Source organism: Nerophis lumbriciformis, linkage group LG01 (genome assembly GCF_033978685.3).
Source record: "Nerophis lumbriciformis linkage group LG01, RoL_Nlum_v2.1, whole genome shotgun sequence".
NCBI classification, from domain to species: Eukaryota; Metazoa; Chordata; class Actinopteri; order Syngnathiformes; family Syngnathidae; genus Nerophis; species Nerophis lumbriciformis.
Window position 1 is genome coordinate 65,541,884 of NC_084548.2, and position 12,537 is coordinate 65,554,420.

Here is a 12,537-nt window from a genome sequence, read left to right on the forward strand (position 1 = left end):
AATTTTGCATAATTCACACAAATTTGTACGTGACTACTGAGCATACTTGCCAACCTTGAGACCTCCGATTCCGGGAGGTGTGTGTGTGTGTGTGTGTATATATATATATATTTCATATATATATATATATAAAAGAAATACTTGACTTTCAGTGAATTCTAGCTATTATTATATATATATATATATATATATATGTATACATATTTATTTATTTATTTTATTATATATATATATATATATATAAATAAGAGAAATACTTGAATTTCAGTGTTCATTTATTTACACATATACACACACATAACACTCATCTACTCATTGTTGAGTTAAGGGTTGAATTGTCCATCCTTGTTCTATTCTCTGTCACTATTTTTCTAACCATGCTGAACACCCTCTCTGATGATGCATTGATGTGTGGCATGCACAAAAGTGCTTTCATCAAATGCACTAGAGTCTGGAATCTTCCATCTCTCCCTAGCATGGCCCAAAACCGGTCAATCTTTGCTTCCTGAGGAAGATCTTCACTGCCAAGCACTTGGTAGTCCACTACTTCTTCCCGGAGGCTATCCAGGTCCAATCGCAGCTGCGGCTTGGAACTTACAAGCTGTTATGAGAGTAGCGTATGTGTGGCCCTTTAATAGGTGAGCATGTGAGGTGAGTGACGTCAGTGAGTGTGTGGGCGAGAGAAGAGAGGGAGCGGTAGCGTGAGTGCGGGCGGGGACTAGTTTGTTTTGTGTTGGATTGGCTGTGTGCAAGCAATCAATAAAGCAAGATTTGCAACTAATCGCCGGACTCAGGCAGGAAAGGTGCAACAAAGCGTATTTCTTCATCTTACTCGTCGTCGGCGTCGCCATGGCTATATCTTCCTCGTTCTTCTGCTTCGTCTCCTTGTTGTGTGCGCAGTTGTGCACTGCACTCTCTAAAAGCTGTAGATGTTATTGTCACGTATGCATGTACAGTAGATGGCAGTATTGTCCTGTTTAAGAGTGTCACAACATTGCTGTTTACGGCAGACGAACTGCTTTACGGTAGACGAAAACGTGACTGCTGTTGTTGTGTGTTGTTGCCACGCTGGGAGGACGTTAATGAAACTGCCTAACAATAAACCCACATAAGGAACCAAGAACTCGCCCTCGATCATTCTACAGTTATAACGTGTTTGGGCAGGCACGCTGTTTATATTGTGGGAAAGCGGATGTGAAAATAGGCTGTCGACACGTCACTCAGGTCCGCCTGAATTTCGGGAGATTTTCCGGAGAAAATTGGTCCCGGGAGGTTTTCGGGAGAGGCGCTGAATATCGGGAGTCTCCCAGAAAATCCGGGAGGGTTGGCAAGTATGCTACTGGGGACCAATTAAAAAATAAAAAATAAAAGTTGAAATGAAATATGACATGATGGTCAGAATACAGCACTACAGCTGTCCTCCTATAGGAAGTTTCACCACTTAAATGTTAAAGCAAATCCTGCATCTTCTGTGACATGACTGAAAACTGCTATTTAGCAGTAATGAAGTTGTCTGCAACTCCAACTACTTCTTAATGTGAATCATACTTTAAGGTAATAATGTTTTATAATCATGCTGTATGAAAATGTCATCCTAAGGAACACTAAACCAGATTTTGTTTTTGGAAAAATATATTAGTTTTAACTAAGGATGGACACCATACAGAATCACAGTATTATTAATGCCAGGATAACAAACGTTTCACTTTTCAAGAACATTTATTTTCTCTTTCACCAATATTTGAGACACGTAAACAAAGTACCATATTTTTCAGACTATAAGTCGCGACTTATACTCAGGAGCGACTTATGTGTGAAATTATTAACACATTACAGTAAAATATCAAATAATATTATTTAGCTCATTCACGTAAGAGACTAGATGTATAAGATTTCATGGGATTTAGCGATTAGGAGTGACAGATTGTATAGCGTATAACGTATAGCATGTTCTATATGTTATAGTTATTTGAATGACTCTTACTATAATATGTTACGTTAACATACCAGCATACTTGCCAACCCTCCCGGATTTTCCGGGAGACTCCCGAAATTCAGCGCCTCTCCCGAGACAAATTTTCTCCCGAAAATCTCCCGAAATTCAGGCGGACCTGAGTGACGTGTCGACAGCCTGTTTTCACGTCCGCTTTCCCACAATATAAACAGCGTGCCTGCCCAATCACGTTATAACTGTAGAATGATCGAGGGCGAGTTCTTGGTTTCTTATGTGGGTTTATTGTTAGGCAGTTTCATTAACGTCCTCCCAGCGCGGCAACAACACACAACAGCAGTCACGTTTTCGTCTACCGTAAAGCAGTTCGTCTGCCGTAAACAGCAATGTTGTGACACTCTTAAACAGGACAATACTGCCATCTACTGTACATGCATATGTGACAATAACATCTAGGGCTTTTAGAGAGTGCAGTGCACAACTGCGCACATAACAAGGAGACGAAGCAGAATGCATCATGAGAGAGGGTGTTCAGCATGGTTAGAAAAATAGTGACAGAGAATAGAACAAGGATGGACAATTCTACCCTTAACTCAACAATGAGTAGATGAGTGTTATGTGTGTATATGTGTAAATAAATGAACACTGAAATTCAAGTATTTCTCTTATATATATATATATATATATATATATATAAATATAGCTAGAATTCACTGAAAGTCAAGTATTTCTTATATATATATATATATATATATATATATATATATATATATATATAAGAAATACTTGACTTGGTGAATTCTAGCTGTAAATATACTCCTCCCCTCTAAACCACGCCTCCCACCCCCCACCCCCACCTCCCGAAATCAGAGGTCTCAAGGTTGGCAAGTATGGATACCAGGCACGTTCTTAGTTGGTTATTTATGCCTCATATAACATACACTTATTCAGCCTGTTGTTCACTATTCTTTATTTACTATAAATTGCCTTTCAAATGTCTATTCTTGGTGTTGGCTTTTATCAAATCCATTTCCCCAAAAAATGCGACTTATGCTCCAGTGCGACTTATATATGTTTTTTCCTTCTTTATTATGCATTTTCGGCCGGTGCGACTTATACTCCGGAGCGACTTATACTCCGAAAAATACGGTACTATTAATGCCAGGATAACAAATGTTTCACTTTTCAAGAAAATTCATTTTGTCTTTTACCAATATTTGAAACACGTAAACAAAGTAACCCAAATTTCCCTGTTGTGGGATCAATAAAGGATTATCTTATCTTACCTTAAACCACAGAAATAAAATACAAACTAATTTCAACTTTTATTTTTACTTTTTATTTTTAACAACATTGAACATAAAGAACATAAAAAACTGTTCTACTTAACCAGTCTTGCTGATTATCTCTTAATCTACTATTTTACCTGCAATCTCCTTTTGTAGGCCGTAATGCGGTTGTACACATAGAACTTCAATGCTTGCCATTCCCGGTTTTGGAGAGCTTCCGGTTCGGCCCTAAAACATTTTAAACATTCACTCTTTGCTGGTACAATACCAGAAAGGATGAATCGCTTCATGTGCTTCTCGACAGCCTTCACCTCTTTCTGTGTCCAGGGTCGCCTTTTCTGGGCAGCTTTACCTGCAAGTGACCATACAAAATATGTGTATGAAAATAAAAGAAAATTAAAGCTGCAAGCAGTGATGGACGGGGCCGACTTTGAGGGCTCATAAAATCCAAACTGGAGCAGTAATTAAAACTCTTTCATCAACTTTTAATCAGAAGGGTACAATTTCTCTTCTAATTTGAAGCCGACACGACAAACGCGCTCAGAGGAGATAATGTTTGAAAAAAGGTGACTGTTTTTATACAACTTTTGTTTTGAAGGGGGAATTGCAAACTTCCTGTTGATTTTTGCTGGGGGTTGTCAGTATATGAAATATAGGTATAAGTGAGACCTACATAGAGTTTTTTGTTTCTACGACATTCCTACTGGGAGTTACAGGCAGTTTTGTCTGTGTTTTCTTCCTAGGGGGCTTGAGCGCAATTTTGAGTTTTGGGGTTTGGTTTTTTTGATTAGATCGCAATTTTCGCCAGTCCTGATGTGTGTGTCCAATTTGGTGAGTTTTGAAGCATGTTAAGGGGGTCAAGTTACAGCTCAAAGAGGCGGCGGTATAATAATAAATCGCGAGAAATACAATAGGGTCCTCTGTCCCAAAGGGACTCGGTCCCTAATTAAGATATACATTTGTTTCCTATAATGTCTCTAACCCACAGAGAACAATGCATACATATGCATTTGCATTATTTGTGAGAAAACAAAGACTGATAAAACTTGACTAAAAAAATATTTTACCTTTGGAGGAATGTCTCACTGAACGATCTCCTGAAGATACCTCCTCTTCTTTTGAAAGTTGTTTCAGTCTCTTGGCGGGTGGGATTTCTTCCTCCTCAGTGGTTGGAAAGGCCCCCCTCTTCTGTTGGTTCAATGTAATAAACATTCAGTGTCATGCTTACCATAGGCCACATGCACTTCTAGAGTGCTTACCAAATGGAACTTCAGAAAACAATTCTAAATGAAAACTCTTTGGTCAACTTTTAATCAGAAGGGTTCAATCTCTCTCCTGTGCTAGTTTGAAGCCGACACGACAAACGCGCTCAGAGGAGATAATGTTTGAAAAAAGGTGACCAGTTTTTACAAAACTTTTGTTTTGAAGGGGGAATTGCAAACTTCCTGTTGATTTTTGCTGTGGGTTGTCAATATATGAAATGTATGTCTAAGTGAGACATACATAGAGGTTTTTGTTTCATGTATTTAAGACATTCCTACTGGAAGTTACAGGCAGTTTTGTCTGAGTTTTCTTCCTGGGAGCAGTTGTGTCTGTGTTTTCTTCTTAGGGGGCGCTGGAGCACAATTTAGAGTTTTGGGGTTGTTGTTTTTTATTATATCGCAATTTTTGCCAGTCCTGATGTGTGTGTCCAGTTTGGTGAGTTTTGAAGCATGTTAAGGGGGTCAAATTACAGCTCAAAGAGGCAAAAGTGACTGTTTTTAGTAAACTTTTGTTTTGAAGGGGGAATTGTCAACTTCCTGTTGATTTTTGCTGAAGGATGTCAACCTATGAAATCTAGGTCTAAGTCAGACCTACATAGAGGTTTTTGTTTCATGTCTCTACGACATTCCTACCGGAAGTTACAAGCAGTTTTGTCTGTGTTTTTTCCTAAGGAGCGCTAGAGTGCAATTTTGAGTTTTGGGGTTTAGTTTTTTGATTAGATGGTAATTTTCGCCAGTCCTGATGTGTGTGTTAAATATGGTGAGTTTTGAAGCATGTTAAGGGGGTCAAATTACAGCTCAAAGAGGCGGCTGAATAATAATAATAATAAAACGCACAAAATACAATAGGGTCCTCTGTCCCAAAGGGACAATGCGGACCCTAATAACAGAATATTAAGACGTATATTGTCATTAAAACTACTGCGAATACTGTCGAATACATTTAATAAACCACAAAAATGAGTATTGACATTACATACCATTATCAAGAAATTAACAGTTGTTGTCCTCTCTGGTAAGATCTTCCACAACATTTTCTGTGGGAGACAAACCATGTTAAGCTTATAATTGAGTTCAAACTAAACAAAAGGATGGGGAAAAAAATGATAGACAAAAGGAAACAACAAAGATGACAACATACCATTTGGACCAATTGTGATTTCATCTAAGTTCTTGCCATGGAACTCTGATAATCGACTTTGCTTGAGTGCCATCAAAACGTTGCCGATTTTTGCCAGCTGCAGTGTCTTTCCAGCATACTTGCCAACCCTCCCGAAATTCAGCGCCTCTCCCGAAAACCTCCCGGGACAAATTTTCTCCCGAAATTTAGGCGGAGCTGTAAGCCACGCCCCCTCCAGCTCCATGCGGACCTGAGTGACGTGTCAACAGCCTGTATTCACGTCCGCTTTCCCACAATATAAACAGCATGCCTGCCCAATCACGTTATAACTGTAGAATGATGGAGGGCGAGTTCTTGGTTTCTTATGTGGGTTTATTGTTAGGCAGTTTCATTAACGTCCTCCCAGCGCGGTAACAACACACAACAACAGCAATCATGTTTTATTCTACCGTAAAGCAGTTCGTCTGCCGTAAACAGCAATGTTGTTATAATATATTGAGTTGGAGGCAATAAACAGGCGAGGTGATGAAGTACGTCTCTTTACTGTAGACTTCAGAACAGACTCACACTTGACGTCAGGTGCGCAACACCACGTAAATCGTTGGCCAACCAAAAAGTAACCCCAGTACACTATAGCCAACATTCACCAGGAGATGGCAACAGACAAACATAGATCACTCTATTACATTCCTCCCCTTTAGAAATGTAGAAGTTACTAAAAATAAATAAACAACCCAACCAAAAAATGCAGCAGCTCAATTAAAAAACTGTACTTAAGCCACATTCTTTTTTTTTTAGTACTGAAGTCTTAACCCTAATTTGTAAACAATAACATGCTTATTATACAAACAGTATATGTACACCTTTAACACAGATTTTTATACTGTCTTCAGAGATTGATTTTTTTTGGTGGTACTCGAAACCTTTCTGGGTACCTGCGAAAGGGTGTTCAGCATGGTTAGAAAAATAGTGACGGAGAATAGAACAAGGATGGACAATTCAACCCTTAACTCAACAATGAGTAGATGAGTGTTGTGTGTGTATATATGTGTAAATAAATGAACACTGAAATTCAAGTATTTCTTATATATATATATATATATATATATATAAAATAAAATAAATATATATATAGCTAGAATTCACTGAAAGTCAAGTATTTCTTATATATATATATATATATATATATATATATATATATATATATATATATATATAAAAATACTTGACTTGGTGAATTCTAGCTGTAAAGATACTCCTCTCCTCTTAGCCACGCCCCCAACCACGCCCCCGCCCACCACCCCTCACCCCCCGAAATCGAAGGTCTCAAGGTTGGCAAGTATGCTTTCCAGGGAGTCTATAGAACTCGCGATGGATTCTAATATCATGGCCAAGAAAGTTGGCCAGCTGGTCCATCTCTGTGTCTGTCATGTTTAGCACAGTCATACTTGCCAACCTTGGGGGTGGGGGCGTGGTTAAAAGGGGAGGAGTATATTTACAGCTAGAATTCACCAAGTATATATAAGAAATACTTGACTTTCAGTGAATTCTAGCTATATATATATATATATATATATACATATATATATATATATATATATATATATATATATATGAGAAATACTTCAATTTCAGTGTTCATTTATTTACACATATACACATACATAACACTCATCTACTCATTGTTGAGTTAAGGGTTGAATTGTCCATCCTTGTTCTATTCTCTGTCACTATTTTTCTAACCATGCTGAACACCCTCTCTGATGATGCATTCTGCTTCGTCTCCTTGTTGTGTGCGCAGTTCTGCACTGCACTCTTTAAAAGCCATAGATGTTATTGTCACATATGCATGTACAGTAGATGGCAGTATTGTCCTGTTTAAGAGTGTCACAACATTGCTGTTTACGGCAGACGAACTGCTTTACGGTAGACGAAAACGTGACTGCTGTTGTTGTGTGTTGTTGCCGCGCTGGGAGGACGTTAATGAAACTGCCTAACAATAAACCCACATAAGAAACCAAGAACTCGCCCTCGATCATTCTACAGTTATAACGTGATTGGGCAGGCACGCTGTTTATATTGTGGGAAAGCGGACGTGATAACAGGCTGTCGACACGTCACTCAGGTCCGCATGGAGCTGGAGGGGGCGTGGCCTCCAGCTCCGCCTGAATTTCGGGAGATTTTCGGGAGAAAATTTGTCCCGGGAGTTTTTCGGGAGAGGCGCTGAATGAGGCGCAAGCATGAGCACAGTTGAAAGGGTGGCAGCATGTTTTCGTAGTTTCGTGGGTGTAAGTGACACGGGACACTTTGCATGACATGCTTTTGCATAGTCTGGTATGCAGTCTGAACCACGGAAATGCGTCATCGCTGTGGGTCTTGCAAACAGGTAACTGTTGTCTTTGAGAACCCCACAAGTTTCTCTGCGAGAAGTTCTAATGCACACACCATTTTTGGAGTCAAGAGAATAGGAACAGGTCTGCCTCGTTTTCCCCTGATGACAATCCTTGAAAAATGTCTGCAGTTTTTTTTCCAAATTCAGAGAGAGCCCAGTGCACATCTTCATGAGGATCAGTTGTGTCTCTTGATAAAGAAGCCAACAGGGGCATGGCTGCTACCTCTCCTTCTCTTCGTCTGTTAAAGACGATGATCTGTGTCAAACATACTTTTGTAAGGTTTGACCAGGCCTTTGTGGAAGAATTTTCAGAGAGCGCACTGCTGCACTCATCATGCATTTGACGGAGAAACTGATGCATTTTTTAAACATTCTCAGTGGTGCATTCCACTTTCCTTCAGCTATGTTCCTCAGTGCTGTTGCTCAACTTGTTCCACTTCTCACTGTGGACTTCTTGAAACTGAGTGGCATTCCTTACCAGCTCTTCATTGTTCATTATCAAACCTTGTGCTTTCAAGAGTTTGCTGACTTTAACCAGGGAATTCCCAAGTTTATTTGCCAGTGATGGAATCCAGGATTTGTTAGTGTCACTATCAAAGTACATTTGACAGCTTTGACCATCTCCAAGTAGTTCTTAGGATTCAAGGTAGTTACTCTACTGTCATTATGAATCAGTCTTCCTAAATCCCGCATCTTCTCTCTGACACATTGTTGATTTTTTGCTGACATACCACTTTTGTTCAACAGGTGCTGCCCAACATCTGTGATGACATGGTCATCTTTTATGGATCACGAATCATGGCACTTATTACTCCCCACAGTTGTTTGGATGTACAAACCCTGTTCCCATATGAGTTGGGAAATTGTGTTAGATGTAAATATAAACGGAATACAATGATTTGCAAGTCATTTTCAACCCATATTCAGTTGAATATGCTACAAAGACAAGATATTTGATGTTCAAACTCATAAACTTTATTTTTTGCAAATAATAATTAACTTAGAATTTCATGGCTGCAACACGTGACAAAGAAGTTGGGAAAGGTGGCAATAAAGGTGTTCCGGTTTGGTGGCTGCAGGATTAGGTCTCTGCTTTTTGCGGATGATGTGGTCCTGATGGCTTCATCTGGCCAGGATCTTCAGCTCTCACTGGATCGGTTCGCAGCTGAGTGTGAAGCGACTGGGATGAGAATCAGCACCTCCAAGTCCGAGTCCATGGTTCTCGCCCGGAAAAGGGTGGAGTGCCATCTCCGGGTTGGGGAGGAGACCCTGCCCCAAGTGGAGGAGTTCAAGTACCTAGGAGTCTTGTTCACGAGTGGGGGAAGAGTGGATCGTGAGATCGACAGGCGGATCGGTGCGGCATCTTCAGTAATGCGGACGCTGTATCGATCCGTTGTGGTGAAGAAGGAGCTGAGCCGGAAGGCAAAGCTCTCAATTTACCGGTCGATCTACGTTCCCATCCTCACCTATGGTCATGAGCTTTGGGTTATGACCAAAAGGACAAGATCACGGGTACAAGCGGCCGAAATGAGTTTCCTCCGCCGGGTGGCAGGGCTCTCCCTTAGAGATAGGGTGAGAAGCTCTGTCATCCGGGGGGAGCTCAAAGTAAAGCCGCTGCTCCTCCACATCAAGAAGAGCCAGATGAGGTGGTTCGGGCATCTGGTCAGGATGCCACCCGAACGCCTTCCTAGGGAGGTGTTTAGGGCACGTCCAACCGGTAGGAGAACACGGGGAAGACCCTGGGAACGCCTCGGGATCCCCCGGGAAGAGCTGGACGAAGTGGCTGGGGAGAGGAAAGTCTGGGCTTCCCTGCTTAGGCTGCTGCCCCTGCGACCCGACCTTGGATAAGCGGAAGAAGATGGATGGATGGATGGGGGGAGGTGTTTGTTATGCGGGATTAATTTGTGGCATATTAAATATAAGCCTGGTTGTGTTGTGGCTTCTTGTGTTTATTTACTGTTTTAGTCATTCCCAGCTGAATATCAGGTCCCACCCGCCTCTCACAGCATCTTCCCTATCTGAATCGCTCCCACTGCCCTCTAGTCCTTCACTCTCACTTTCCTCATCCACAAATCTTTCATCCTCGCTCAAATTAATGGGGAAATCGTCGCTTTCTCGGTCCGAATCGCTCTCGCTGCTGGTGGCCATGATTGTAAACAATGTGCAGATGTGAGGAGCTCCACAACCTGTGACGTCACGCTTCTCGTCTGCTACTTCCGGTACAGACAAGGCTTTTTTATCAGCGACCAAAAGTTGCAAACTTTATCGTCGATGTTCTCTACTAAATCCTTTCAGCAAAAATATGGCAATATCGCAAAATGATCAAGGATGACACATAGAATGGACCTGCTATCCCCGTTTAAATAAGAAAATCGCATTTCAGTAGGCCTTTAAATTAGAGCTACTTTGACTCTAAACCAGTCCAAATGAAAAGCAAAAGCAACACAAAGCGATTCAAAAGGTTTCTTAATTAAATGCACCTGTTGGTAAAGGATCTCTGAGTTTCCCTCAAAAAAATATATCCTTAACTCTTTGTAGTAAAACATATAAGTTGAGATGACAATACAATTAGTATAGGCTTTTTTAACATTGATAAAACGGTTTGGCTTAACTTGGTTATGAACAAATTGTTCTTGTACAAATGATATTCAATAACCTTCATTTAGAAGAAAGATGTGCTTACCTTTTGGTTTAGAACAGCTTATTTTCGTATCCCATTAGCCGACATCTCCTGCAGACAAACCACCTTGGTTATGGGGACCAGGTGGAAGTGATTAACTGTACACGGAAGACGTATGAGCAGAGCAGCGAGTGCAGTACCAGCTATAGCCTTATGAGGGGGCTGCTGTGCAAATGTCTCACACTCAAACTAACCAGTAAACATGGGCCAAAGCTTAAAAATCACTTAGGCATCTTCAGAATGGATCTGACTATCATTTAAAAAGGTTTCCCTTTAGGGGACCTGTTTTTTTTTACCCTAAAGGTGACTGTGTAAACAGAGCGATGTCCCCATTAAGTAAGCATTGCCAGAACACACACACATAAATGTAAACAGACGTGTTTTTGTTTTTTTTACACACAAAATGTATCCGTTTCTTTACAAAACACACATTTATACAGAGACACACGCGTTTTAACACAAAATGTACTTTTTTTGTACACCCCCACACTTTGACACAAAAATGTGAAGAGAAACACACAAATATGATTCCACGCACACAGAGAGATAGTAGACTACCATGAATTATACGTGGACCCCGATTTAAACAAGTTGAAAAACTTATTGGGGTGTTACCATTTAGTGGTCATTTGTACGGAATATGTACTGTACTGTGCAATCTACTAATAAAAGTTTCAATCAATCCATGGGAAACGTCTAATAGGGAGCGCAGTGTTACTGGAGGGTTATTGGCGCCCCCCAGTGGCCATGCAGACACATTACTCCCCCACATGTTAAAGGGGAACATTATCACAATTTCAGAATTGTTAAAACCATTAAAAATCAGTTCCCAGTGGCTTATTTTATTTTTCGAAGTTTTTTTCAAAATTTTACCCATCACGCAATATCCCTAAAAAAAAGCTTCAAAGTGCCTGATTTTAACCATCGTTATATACACCCGTCCATTTTCCTGTGACGTCACACAGTGATGCCAATACAAACAAACATGGCGGATAGAACAGCAAGCTATAGCGACATTAGCTCGGATTCAGACTCGGATTTCAGCGGCTTAAGCGATTCAACAGATTACGCATGTATTGAAACGGATGGTTGTAGTGTGGGGGCAGGTAGCGAAAACGAAATTGAAGAAGAAACTGAAGCTATTGAGCCATATCGGTTTGAACCGTATGCAAGCGAAACCGACGAAAACGACACGACAGCCAGCGACACGGGAGAACGCGAGGACGAATTCTGCGATCGCCTTCTAACCAACGATTGGTATGTGTTTGTTTGGCATTAAAGGAAACTAACAACTATGAACTAGGTTTACAGCATATGAAATACATTTGGCAACAACATGCACTTTGAGAGTGCAGACAGCCCAGTTTTCATCAATTAATATATTCTGTAGACATACCCTCATCCGCTCTCTTATACTGGGGGTCTGGCGGCAGATTTCTTTGACTTTATCGTTGGAAATGCATCTGCTTTGAGTGTCGCAGGATATCCACACATTCTTGCCATCTCTGTCGTAGCATAGCTTTCGTCGGTAAAGTGTGCGGAACAAACGTCCGATTTCTTGCCACTTTCGCATCTTTGGGCCACTGGTGCAACTTGAATCCGTCCCTGCTCGTGTTGTTACACCCTCCGACAACACAACGACGAGGCATGATGTCTCCAAGGTACGGAAAACAGTCGAAAAAACGGAAAATAACAGAGCTGATTTGACTCGGTGTTTGAGAAAATGGCGGATTGCTTCCCGATGTGACGTCACAACGAGAGTGAATAATAGAAAGGCGTTTAATTCTCCAAAATTCACCCATTTAGAGTTCGGAAATCGGTTAAAAAAATATATGGTCTTTTT

At 40.7% G+C, this 12,537-nt stretch overlaps 1 protein-coding gene across 1 annotated transcript in view; it reads right to left on the reverse strand.

The window, feature by feature from the left end:
• LOC133571543 (extracellular sulfatase Sulf-2-like) overlaps positions 1-5,538 on the reverse strand; it is a 109,719-nt gene extending 104,181 nt beyond the window's left edge. Inside the window, exons 1-2 of the mRNA XM_061924233.1 lie at positions 5,483-5,538; positions 4,308-4,428 (exon numbers count right to left, since the gene is read on the reverse strand). The gene's annotated coding sequence lies outside the window, so the exon portion shown is untranslated. The remainder of the gene's footprint in view (positions 1-4,307; positions 4,429-5,482) is intronic.
• Positions 5,539-12,537: the final 6,999 nt, after the last annotated feature.